Raw genomic sequence first — 14,070 nt, 5'->3', positions numbered from 1 at the left:
ATTTTCATTTGCAGTAATAGCTAAACCTGTTTGAAATGTTAATAAAGGTTTCGTTGCATCGTAGCATAAATAGCTGTGAGAGTCTTTCTTTTAACTATGACTTTGACTATTTTCTAGCAATAGAACCTAGGCAAGTACAGCATGCCGGACACAGCACAGTTGGATTGCTTAGATGGAGCACTAGCATTGTCAGGTTTTAAATGTACGCTTTATATTTTCACATGAAAAATTTATTTGTCTTCTATTAGCAACAGTCATCTGTCCTCTATTTTTAGAAGAAAACAAGAAGGCAGCACACACATCTCAAATTAATAGAAAATTATTTTGTGTGTTTCCTGGAAAAATCAAACAAACAGCTTTGGACTACTGCATTTATTCAGAAGGGAGAGATGCCGGTGAGAAAGCACTTATTATGTGTGAGGCACTGCGTTCCGTACTTAGCATTCAAAGTGGTTCCTCTCTGGGTTACCATATCTTATGCAACAGGTCTCAGGAAAAATTCTACAATATTACACAGCATGAATGGAAAGGATCATTTCATAGCTAGGAGTCTCAAGAGAAGAGAGTTTTGGGGTTTCCAATTCTTCCTTCTTTCCCCAGAGGGAGATCAGCTAGAGCCAAGGCACCCAGTTTGATATGTGGTCTTAATAGGCATTTCCTGGGGGATCCTGTCTCTCCTGATGACTATTTTCACACAGAAGAAACATGATACAGCTTATTGTCAGAGGAGGAAAAGGTAGACCCTGGGACCCAGGATATCTGGACTTGAATGCCGTAGATTTAGAAGAATTGTGTGGGAAAATCAATTGTCCAGTGCATGTGGGTCATGGATCTATATTATTATATTTAAAACATTGCATTATACAGTGTTATTCTATCATGCTATATTGCTTCTTAACTGAAGATGAGTGCAGCAACTACAGAGCTCCATAACATTCTATTTACCTTATATTCTTTCTTTTTTTTTTCCAAATTCAAAGTATTTATTTTTGGACAGAGTCTGAAAACACAAAAAGAGAGAAATTTAAGCAAAAGAAACAACTAAGAGAAACTGTAGCAACTTTTCTCTAATCCATAGACTTTGGACTCACCTTGAACTAAGGTAAGTAGCGAAGAAATAAATTTAACTAAGTCTTTCCTCATCTATACTAGTAAAAGGGTAATATGCTAATTAGACCAGATGTCTTCTGGACATCCTTCCGGACCTTCTTCCAGACAAAGCCACAGCAGCTGCAATGGCTGAAGGCCAGCAGCCATGCCTGTGAGGGCCAGTCCAGTGCTGCGGTCCCTTTTGCAGAGGCTGTGGAGAAGGTACTGCAGGAGAAGGCAGAAGGGAGAAGGCGGTGCTGCAGGAGAAGGGAGACGGGGGAAGGCAGGCACTGCGTGAGAAGGGAGAAGAAAGAAGGGAGAAGGTGGCAGTTAGGCAGTTATGGGGATCAGGCCAAGAGGGGAGAACAGGTTGGCAGTTAGGACAATCAGGCCAGGAGAGAAGGGCAGTTAGGCGGATCAGGCTGGCAGGGGAGAGCAGTTAGGGGGATCAGGCTGGCAGGCAGGTCAGCGGTTAGGAGCCAGTGGTTCTGGATTGCAAGAGGGATCCCAGATTGGAGAGGGTGCAGGCCGGACTGAGGGGACCCCATTGTGCACAAATTTCATTCACCGGGCCTCTAGTATATCATAAAAGCATTACCAGTTTTCTTGTTCAGTGGCCACCATTGTCTGTACAGCAATTCCAACTGTTTTTCCCATTTGTGGTAGTAGCAAATAGAGGCTTAGATATCAACAGTGAATTACTTCTCATCAAAGAAAGTATCTCTGTCTATAAATTATCCTTTATTTTATTCTTAAAACTTTTTTTCTTTTTTTCTCTCTTGGGTCAGAAGCATCTAGAGAAAATATTCTAGGTTTTTCTTTTAATTATTAATTTTTTTCTATATAGTAACAATGATTTTAACTTTCAATCATTTCATTTATTTAATGAATATTTGTTAAATGTATATGGCTGATATTGTACTTGTTTGGAATACAGCAGTGAATCAACGGGAATATGTCTTTGTGGTCATAGTGATTAAGGCTAATGATGTACTAAGACTAAGATGATAATACTGAATATATATTGACAGAGCAGCCACGGATAATAGAGGAATTAAACAATAAACTATTGATAGAAAGGGTATAAAATTAGTGAAAATTGGAGATAAATTGATAAGTATTTACTGCCTAAATTTTTTATTTTGAAAAATTCAAATAATTCAGGCTTCCATTACCCTGATAATTGTCTCAGTTCCCCCACTCTGCAGATACAAAGCCACTGAGAAGACAACAGTAACTGCATTTCTCCTTCGAGTCCCCCTGTGCTTCTTACAGTGTCTGAGGGAATGCAACCCCTGTAATGCTGTAACCAACACATTAGTTACCTATTGCTGTGAAACAAATTACCCGAAACATAGCAGCATAAAACAGCAATAAGCACTCATTATTTCTCAGTCCCTAAGATTCCATGGGAAACCGCAGCATAAAGTAACTATAGGCATTTATGATTCTATAGCTTCTATGAGTAAGGAGCCCTGAAACAGTTTGGTTGGGCAGTTCTGGCCCAAGGTCTCCCATATAATTATAGTTAAAACAGCTGTCAATACAATGTTTGACAGTGGCTAAAAGATTTACCTTCAAGGGGCTGCTGAGAAACCTGAGTTTCGTTCCAGAGATTTCTCCAGAGGACTGCAGTGTGTCCTCATGACATGGCTGCTGACTTCCCCTCAGGGTAAGTGATCCATGAGAGAGCAGGGCAATGGCCATGCTGTATTTTATAACCTAGCCGCAGAAGCCACACACCATCACTTCTGCAACAAACTGTTGGTTACACAGCCCTGTTTAATGTGCGATGGGACTATGTTAGTGTGGATATCTTGGAAGCTGACTATGATATCCAAGATCATTTCATTTACTCTTTCCTTGAAATATTTTTCCATTTAAAATCTGTTTTACTTAGAATGAGTAGTGATCAGACTCAGCATATTTTCAAATCTGTGTAACAGATGCAATCTTGTCTGTAATTAATTCTTCTAAAGCCCTGAGGCAAGGCCCTTAGAACTAAACACCTGTTACACTCCCCTTACTTATTATGTGATCTAATAAATGAAAGGTCTGCATCTGTTATGGAAAGTCATAGGTTGTCTTTTGTCCCTGATGTTAGCATATTTTCATGGAATGCTTTTGAAGTTAAAAATAATACTTGTAATTTAGAGATTGCTTTCCTCTGCCCCTTTATTTTACATATGAGGTTACTAATATCCAGAGTGTTTGAGTAACTCAGGTTGCAAATAAAATTCAAGTATCATGAATTCTTTGTCTTTTTTTTTTAATAACATGCTAGATGCTGAATAATTTTCAATAATTATGCTAAAATAAGAATGCATTCATACACTCAGCATTAGAGAATTGCAGGTTTATTATAATGGAACACTTCACAATACCAGCTGCTATGAACTTTTCCCTATACGATTTCCTTCTTTTCATTGCACTGGAATGGCCTATCAGCATTTAAAGGCTTAAAGCTATAAAATGGGACTTTCCTCAAAGAGAACACAAAATGATGGGAATGTATGGGCAAATGGCAATTTTAGAAATGTGTTGATTTTAAAGTTCTGACAACAAAATACAATTTTATAAATATTTCTGTATAATTGATTCATGTGTTGTTTTACATGCTGTACTGAGCAAATAACAGGACTAAGAAATCATTAAATTTAAAAACATACAGAAATATGGTTCCTTCAACCCTTAGCATCTACTTAGCATATCTGTGTTTGTAAATATATTTCATTCCCTTTTAACTAAAAATGATTTTTCCCTTCCCAAACAAGCTTATCATGTTAGAAGCAGCATACCTAAGGAGTGAATCACTTCAGGAGTTGTGAAGCAACCGTAAAATGAAAATTAATTTGTTAGTAAACAAAAATAATGCAGGTAGAACAGTGAATCATCACTATTAAACTAAATCATTTGCTTGGTGTGTTCATATATGACATGACAATTTGTGATTCTGTTCTTGACATTTTAGTCTTCACTAGAGGTCTTGCACACAAAATTCGTCCACAGGGAGGATCCCTAGGCCTGGCCTGCAATCAGGGCCATCTTCCCTGGCTGCTGACAGCTGGCCCCACCCCCGGGCCCCCGCTCACTATCTGGCGGTCAGATCCTGCTGGCTGGGCGGAAAAACCGAGAGGGTGGCCATGCCCACCCACTGGCCGGCCCAACCCCCTGCCATGTGTGGGGTGACGGCCTTGGCCTGGCATCACCCACGTTTGCCGCCACCCACCCCTGGTTCCCCATTCCTCATCAGGCGATTTGAGCCTGCCAGCTCTGGGAAGGGACCAAGAAGTTGGCCGGCAATCAGGGCCTGTGGGCTGGGGACAGCTCCGGTGTTGAGTGGTCAGTACGCATCATAGTGACAGGTCATTCCACTGTTTGGTTGATTTGCATATTACCCTTTTATTATATAGGATTTCCTTTTAATGAAAATGAGGCTGGTGACACTGTTAAAATTAGTATTTCTAAAGTGTTTTTCACATAATTTAAACAAAATTGCTGTTTCTAGAGAAATAAATAATAAAACAATTATAATATTTCAAAGTAAAATATTATTTTAGTTCAAACTATACTATGAAAGAGTTAAAAAGGAAAAACATATTCTGTAATAGAGTTTATTCTTATATATGGTATAAGTAAGTGGTCTGGTTTCTTTCTTTCTTACTTCCTTTCTTCCTCTCTTTTTTTTCTTTTTTTGTATGTATCTATCTAATTTTCCCAACACCATTTGTTGAAGAGTCTGTCTTAACTCCATTGTATGCTCTTGCCTCCTTTGTCAAATATTAATTGAGCATAATGGCTTGGGTAGATTTCTGGGGTCTCTGTTCTATTGCATTAATCTATATACCTGTTCTTGGATGAGTACTGGGCTGTTTTGATTACAGTGGCTTTGAGTATAGATTGATATCCTGTATTGTGATCCCTCCAACTTTGTTCTTATTTTTTAAGATTTATGTGGCTATTCAGGGTTTTCTTTATTTTTTTATTTTTATTTATTGTCTAAAGTTTTACATGTCTCCTTTTTCCCCGATTGACGCCCCCCCCCCCCACAGCCATTCCCACCCCACCGCCCCAGTGTCTGTGTTCATTGGTTATACTAATATGCATGCATACAGGTCCTTTGGTTGCTCTCTAAGCCTCCCCCCCTGCCCTGCCATTTGTCTCTGAATCTATTCTTGTTCCTCAAATTATGTTGATCATTATATCCCACATATGAGTGAGATCATATGATATTTATCTTTCTCCAACTGGATTATTTCGCTTAGCATAATGCTCTCCAGTTCCATCCATGCTGTTGCAAATGGTAGAAGTTCCTTCTTTTTTATAGTGGCATAGTATTCCACTGTGTAGATATACCACAGTTTTTTAGTCCACTCATTCGATGATGGGCATTTAGGAGGTTTCCAAATCTTAGCTATTGTAAATTGTGCTGCTATGAACATAGGGGTGCATATATCCTTTCTGATTGGTGTTTCAGCTTTCTTAGAATATATTCCTAGAAGTGGGATCACTGGGTCAAATAGAAGTTCCATTTTTAAGTTTTTCAAGAAACTCCATACTGTCTTTCACAGTGGCTGCACCAGTCTGCATCCCCATCAGCAGTGCAAGAGGGTTCCTTTTTCTCCACATCCTCTCCAGCACTTGTTGTTTGTTGATTTGTTGATGATAGCCATTCTGACAGGTGTGAGGTGATAACTTATTGTCATTTTAATTTGCATCTTTCTAATGATCAGTGACTTTGAACATTTTTGCATATGTCTCTTGGCCTTCTGTAGGTCCTCTTTGGAAAAGTGTCTACTTAAGTCCTTTGACCAATTTTTTTAATTGGATCATTTATGTATGAGTTCTCCGTAAATTTTGGAGATTAAATCCTTGTCTGAAATATCATTGGCAAATATGTTATCCCATGCAGTGGGCTTTCTTGTTTTGTTGAAATATATATATATATATATATATATATATATATATATATATATATATATATTTGATTCATGAAACCATAAAATCCTAGAAGAAATCATAGGTAGCAAAATCTCAGACATATCTCATAGCAATAATTTTGCTGATACATCTCCTTAGGCAAGGGAAACAAAGGAGAAAATAAACAAATGGGACTACATAAAAATAAAATTTTTCTGCACAGCAAAAGAAACCATCAATAAAACAACAATAAAGCCCACTGCATGGAAGAACATATTTGCCAATGAAATATCTAATAAGGAGTTAATTTCAAAAACACATAAAGAACTCATACAACTTAACAAAAGGAAGACAAACAATCCAATTAAAAAATGATTAAAGGACCTAAATAGACACTTCTCCAAAGTGGACATACAGATGGCCAAGTTGCTTTACAGCTCCTGAATTTAATGTTCAAAGTCACTGATCATTAGAAAGATGCAAATTAAAATGACAATAAGGTATCACCTCACACCTGCCAGAAGGCTATCATCAACAAAACAACAAACAACAAGTGCTGGAGAGGACGTGGAGAAAAAGGAACACTCTTGCACTGCTGATGGGGATGCAGACTAGGGCAGCCACTGTGAAAAACAGTATGAAGTTTCCTGAAAAAACTTAAAAATGGAACTCCTATTTGACCCAGTGATCCCACTTCTAGGAATATATTCTAAGAAAGCTGAAACACCACTCAGAAATAATATATGCACCCCATGTTCATAGAAGTGCAATTTATAATAGCTAAGATCTATAAAAAAGCCAAGTGCCCAGCAGTAGATAAGTGGATAAAAAAGCTGTTGTACATTTATACAATGGAATACTATGCACCTGTAAAAAAGAAGGATCTCTTACCCTTTGAGACATCATGGAGGAACTGGCTTATTTAATTTAGGGTATTATGCTAAGCAAAATAAGCCAGTCAGAGAAAGGCAAGTATCACATGATCTTACTAATATGTGGAATCTAAAGAACAAAATAAACTTATGAACAAAATAGATCATGAGACGTAGAAGCATGGAACAAACTGATGAATCTCAGAAGGAAGGTGGGTGCTAGGGGTATGGGGGGGAGAGATTAACCAAAGAATGGATGTGCATATATGTATAGCTCATGGACACAGACAATAGTGTGGTGAAGGCCTGTGTGTGTGCTGGGGGGGAAGGATGGGTTGGAGGAAATCAATGGGGGGAAAAGGGGGACCCTGTAATACTTTCAACAATAAAGATAAAATATATTCTATAATAGAAATAGCCCTATGATCTTCATATTTCATATATATTAAAATTATCTTCTGAATACTTAAATAACAATAATGGTCACATAATGACTACATTTTGAGATTATATATTAATATTATTTTAGCTTATGTTTTCAATAATAAACACCAATTTAAAATAATCACTAGTTTAGAAATAATATAATCAATGTCAAACCTATCTATCTATATGAAGTACTGGCTTTCTCTACAATCAAGCCACAGCTCTCTACACTAATCTCTTATGATTCCCAGAAAGATACTTACATTTGCAAACCTATTCATAGTAAATTTTTCCTTGCTCTTTGTAATTTTGCTCCAAAGCATCTCATCTAAAAGCAGAGTGAAAGTAATAAATACAATAGCTTTAAAATTCAGTTTAGATATTTTCATACTATAATTTCTTAAATAAAAAAGCATACCATTGGGTATTTAGTAATTCCCTGACATTTCATCATGTACTCATTTCATTTCAGGAGTAATTGCAAAGTAAATCAAGCTATAATGGGACAACAATGAAGATGTATGCTAAAATGCAATTTCCTGAGATTAAGTCAATTCTCATTAACTGTAGGACTCTACAGATATAAAATTATATGTAGAAAATGTTAGCAATGCCTTAGTGAAATTTATATTCTAGAATAAACTATATGTTAGTGTACTTACTAAGCAGCTTTAGCATAGTATATAAATAATATCGGTCATAAGTGAATTATGTATATTGAAATGGTTGTCTCTCATCCAAAATATTTTTTAATTCAAAATCACTAAATGGTTTGCTTACAAAATAATTACAAAATCAGTTTAAAATTAATTCCAATAAGCTTGGAGTTCTAGAAATAATAAAATTCTAATATATGTTTTAAAATCTTCACACAAATTTTACTCTATTTCCTAAATAGTAAACATTTCCATACTAGTCAAAACTTCTTAGGACCTTTTCTGAAGACATATAAAAACTCTGAAACCATCTTGACAATGTAAAACATGGCAAATTTTTAAGTTTGCCTTCAACTAAAATCAGACAAAATAAAAAATTGTAAGTATTGTGAAGAAGAAACATTCAGATTTTTTCATAAAATGGAAGAAATAAAAAACAGAATTGAAAATTGTATAATTCTAAATACATGCACCAAAACCAGCCATAATTTATACATGTTTTTATCTAACTTTTTTCCTGTGGTTGGAGAGTGAAGGGAACCAAAAGTGGAGAATATGAGAAAGAGAAATCCTTCCGTTGATGCCAGAGCAAGCACGTGAGTCAGTCAGCAGTGCAGAAATGATGCAGGATTATTCCACAGAGTGGCAGGAAAAGCATTTTGGGGACCCCCAACCCCACCCCCCCCACACACAGGAGGACGTGAGGCTTTGTAGCAAGGTTTATTGGAACGAAAGCAAAGGACTGTCCCCAGGTGCTTGCTGTCTCATCCATGAGGGTGGTTCACCTCCATCCCTCTGCGGAAGTTCAGCCTCTGGGCCACACGCCCACACCCATGCCTATCAGGCCCAGGCGGGCAAGACCCAGAGATGCAGAACTTCTCTGTGTCTCATTTCCCCACCTGCAAGTCCACCACCAGGGCTGTATGTGGGGCTGCAGGACTGCTAGGTAGAGAGAGCGCTCAAGCAAACCAATGAATGCACTTACAAACAAACCCCAGGCCCTTGTTAAGCTTTGATTACATTATCTCAGGTTTGAGAAAGAGCAGGCTTTCTTTCAAACTAACTGATGTCTTTTCTGGCTCTCCTGAGCTTGTGCTGGGGCCTCCCCTGTACCTTCTTGGGCCCAACAAATGAATTTCCCCTTTACTAGTTCTCCTCCCCCCTGTAATTTATGGGAAGGGGCTGGTTGTCCCCTGGAAAGATTAGAAAGCCAGTTCTCTCTGTCCTCTTGGGGAAATGCAGGGATTCAGTCTCCTTGGGAGGGCAATGCTGCTATCCCTTGGGGTGTCTGGAAGTTCTGGTTAATATGGTTTCATCAGAGGGCTGGCTCCCTTTCCTTTCATGAATATCTAACTAGCTGCTTACCCTAACAGACAGAGTACTAGTGTTGCTGATATATCCTGAAGAGATTATGCACCAAACATCCTATAAATTCCACCAACATAGCAATGAAAATGGATCTTCTTTTAAACATCTTCTGATTTACTTGTTCACAATTCCAATGCACCCCCAGGCACTTTATTCCTTTTCCGAATCTGCTTTTCAAGTATGGTTTAAACTGATTTATTCGGTATAATGTTCTTGACGGAAAGGAGTCCAAAAAGAGAGATTCTATTCACCTTAAAATTGAACCTTAGTATCCCCCAAATGGGGATAATCCTTTACGCCTGTGAAATTTGAATAATCACTAATAAAAATTATGGTTGTTATTTTTCAATTTAAATGCCCCTCTAATTAATTGCTCATTAAATTATATCACTCACAGATACTTTGTTGTATTTGAATATCCTATTTCTAGAACAGTATTAATTAGTAGTAAAAATAAATTATAGCCCTTGCTGGCATTGCTAAGTGGTTAGAGCATCTGGCCATGCACCAAAGGGTCATGGGTTTGATTCCAGGCCAAGGCACATACCTGGGTGGTGGGTTTGAACCCTGGTTTGGTTGGAGCACATGCAGGAGGCAACCTATGTATATGTCTCTCTCACAGCAGTGTTTCTCTCTCTCTCTCTCTCTCTCTCTCTCTCTCTCTCTCTCTCTCTTCTCTCTCTCTTCACCTCTTTTCCTCCCTTCCACTCTCTAAACATTAACTGAAAAAATATCCTTGGGTGAATATTAATAACAGCAATGATTGCAAAACTATTTGAGCTCTTGAGTAGAAGTTAGCTAATTTCCCTATGGATTTCCAGTTTGGAGCATTTACATTTTATATTAATGAGAGTAATCACTCTGAAATCGAGTGTGCAGTATGAATTCACTACCTAACAGCAAACACATGGTCTGCAATGTTAATATTCAAATCTATTAATTTTATTAAGAAATGTCCTTAGTCACTGAAAGCAAAGACAGTCAGTGTCCCGGCAGAAGAACATAATTTCACACTATTGATTCAAATGAAAAGACTTTAATAAAGGAACTTCCTAAAAGTAAGGATTAAAGAGTAAGTAAGGGATGGTAATGAACCAGAAGACCAGTCACAGCAGGGAGCTTTCCACCCTCTAACAGGAGAAACAAGGGAAGAAGGTGTGTCATCAGCGCCACATGCGCGCAGATTAGGGGAGCCTGCCTGGCACTGTGGTCTGTAGGGGTGCAACTGTGGTCACGATGAGAAGCACTGAAGCAGGGAGTGGGAATCAACTGTCCGGGTGGGGCTCTCCCCTCCTCTGTTCTCGGCCAGTGCTTCCCACCTGCCTCACCCAACCAAAGCCAGCCCAGGTGCCAGGGACACGGCGGAGAGGAAAACGGGTATCATACAGTGAGGCACACAAAGCGTCAGGGAAACAGGCATGACAAGGCTTGGGGAGCGCCGTGAGCTCCACAGCGCGCTGCACATTTCATCAAACGCGAGCTCTTGGTCCTATTTCCTTCGGGTTTGCTGTTAGCATGTTTGGGTTCCTAATAACGTTATGCCCACTCCCTGTTTTCCTTTCAGCACTTCTCTCAAGTGTCACCTTGTATAAGTCCCCCAGAACCGCCCTTAGCAGGCACTTGTAACAACTGCGGAGAGAAGCGGGAGCAGGAGGAGGGGGAGGAAGGGGAAGGAGAAGGAGAAGGGAATGAGGAAGAAAGAACAAATTATATGAAGCCCTACTTGATATGGCTCATCCTTACCTATTCCTCCTTTTTGAAATACTATTGCTTCTTCAGTGGTAAGTAGGAAAGAATTAGACACCCAAGCAGATTTTCAGAAAGGTTTCAACTATTTCTTCTTTTTTCTTATTTTTGAAGCTACCCTTTTTTTACCTTTACCACTGAACACTACCTTCACTGAGTAAAGACTAAACGTTTTATAAGCTTTCCATCTTGCTCTGATATCTGCTGTTTTTAATCTTGTGGGGAAGTCTTCATTTATTGTGAGGCAAGCATTATTTTTTTTGAAGAATGATCTGCTTTTACTTCTGGATAAATTTTCAGATTTATTCTTTGCTTGAATGTAATAATTTCATTAAGGTTAAACAATATTTTATTAACTACTTCTATTTTATTTTTTCATAATATATCTTTTCAGGTTCACTTTAAGTACAGTATAGAAGTAGGATTTTTTTCTAACTGATAATGAATAAATTTTGTGTCCTTTTTTTCTTTCTTCAAAAATAGTAATCATGCACGCACTTGGCATTTGTTGATACGTTCTGTATGTTGCTTCTCTAAGTCATTATTCCCCACACACCACTGATGCTCATGCCCGTGAGAGGCTGCCTGAAATGGGCTATTGCGGTGGAGTGGAGGGCTTGAGTTTGTGGAAACCTAGATGCTAAAGTCTGTCAGGATAAAGAATGTATGCGGAAGTCTCCCCAAACTTTTCTCCCCACCTCAAAAAAAAAAAAAACAACTAAAAAAAATGTGCACATGTTAAATTCTCAAAGACAGTCTTGAAAGGGTGAGGTAATGTGTTAAAAAAATTCATTTAAAAAATCCAGGATGGAAAGACTAGACTAGACTCACATATTCCAAAGTCAAGAAAGAGCACAGTCAAGTTGGTCAAGTAAGAAATTTTGGATCTTTCCTACCTCTACCTCTTTGCTCTAACTTGTATATTACTGCTCCAAACTTGGGCGTGATCAATTTTATTTAAATGACATTATTCTGATAACTTAACAAGCACCTGCATTATTTTACTTTTAGGTGATATTAAACTTTCTAGTCAGTAATTATAATGCCATTTCTCATGAAATCGTCAAAACTCCAAATAATTTAAAATTACATCCTCTCCTTAATGTCATAATTAAACATGTGTTCTAAATTATCCCTGGGTTTTACATCAAAATTTCTACTCAGCATTTGCTAGATTTGGATTTTTATCCTTATTTTTCATTATTCACACAACAGCTAGCCTATAGTGCTGATGGTTAAGTTAAACACTGTGTCATACTCTGAATAGTTCTTCTTGTTTTTTTTAGATATACAAATGGCTTTTAAAGTGTATTGGTTCTTCCAGTGAACCAACTGTGATTAGTCTCTTTTTGGCCTTTATTCATAATAGTTTCATAGTGTTTACCATATCCCAGGGGCTCTTGTATGCTTATGTTTCTTACATTAAATTCTTGCAGCAGTCCTCTGAGGTAGGTCCTAGGAACATTTGCCTTTTATAAGAGGCTTTGAGGCACAGACATATTTATCCTTTGTTCCTGGCCATACAGCTCATAAGTGGTAGATCCAGGATTTAGGCTCAGATAGTCTGGCTCCAAAATTGTATTGATTTTAGAGAGAAAGGAAGGGAGAGGGAGAGAGATAAACATTGATCAGTTGCCTCCTATACGGAACCCGAAGCCTGGGCATGTGCCCACACTGGGAATGGAACTGGAGGCCTTTGTGTGCACAGGATGACACTGACCAACTAAGCCACACTGGCCAGGGCACAAGATCCATGAATTGTCCACAATAAAATCACTGATGATCTTCAGTAAAATGTGTATTCCTGGGACTAGCTATTGCCATAGATGATCAATAATCATTTAAATGAGAAGTGCAGCTGATTCCAAGATGGAAACTTAACATTTCAAAACCAGTGAAATAATAGCTATTCTTATAATATGTACATTTGCTTTGACCATAAATTCAGAGCTAGAATGATATCCTTGATTTTTAAACTACTTAATATGCTCTAATTTTCTTTGCTTTGTGATAATTTTAATGCTAATCAAGGTGCTTTTTATTTTCAAAAATTCCATGCAGGAAAAGGAATAAATAGAAAGACAAATGTTTCCTTTTAAAAATTAAAAAATGGACAATTCCCCCAGGGACTACCAACTTCTTTGTATTGTCTCAAACTCTTGTTACATGGACGTCTTTTGTTAGTAAGCAGCTGCTAGAGGACTTGTGTTTAAGTGTTTAGTCAACCAACCAACAACGCAGGCCAAAGCCAACCCCTGTAACTATTCATTAACTACATTCATATGTTTCTCCTATGCACACAACATACCATCTTCTTAAGTAAGACTGACTCTAAGTTTCATCTAGTTACTGCATCTGGCTTGAAATTGGGATCTCTCCATATGAGGATATTGTTTCTTAGGGTCTGGGAACAATGTATCTTCAGCTAATTCATATAGTAATGGTACCAAAGGAAGAGGAAACAAGTTATTTATCCCAAAGAGGTCAAGTGATCATTCATTTGTAGCACAAATCAATGTTATCTGCTGCTCATGAGAAGAAAACCTGCACTTTTAAGTCTATATGAAAGCCCTGATTTTGCTTTTGAAAGAACCCTACTTAAGTATTGCAACTCATGGTCACTTCTAAGTGGATCACTGGGAAGGATACTCTTCAGGCTGGCTGCACACCTTTAGCAGCCCATTTTGAGCTGATGGAAACTGGGGTCTTTACTGGTATACATTGCTTCAGGGGGTGAACAATTACAGGCTGCTATAAGCCATACCTGAGAGTTTATAATGGCAAAGAGTTCCTTCAAAACTTTCAAAGATAACCTATTAGCTTCCAATCATGTATATGTCTCTAAACACAGCCAGGATCTTACATCAACATAGTCGTTAAGTCTGAAGATTATAATATTACATTTACTGGTTTCTGTGTGCCATGTTAGCTGGTAGGCTAATGGCCATTGCTTTGACCATACCACTTTACTTTTCCACTATATATAATAATTT

The sequence above is a fragment of the Myotis nattereri genome (genome assembly GCF_964212035.1).
Source record: "Myotis nattereri genome assembly, chromosome: 1".
In the NCBI taxonomy this organism is placed as follows: domain Eukaryota; kingdom Metazoa; phylum Chordata; class Mammalia; order Chiroptera; family Vespertilionidae; genus Myotis; species Myotis nattereri.
Note: the sequence above shows the minus strand (reverse complement) of the source record.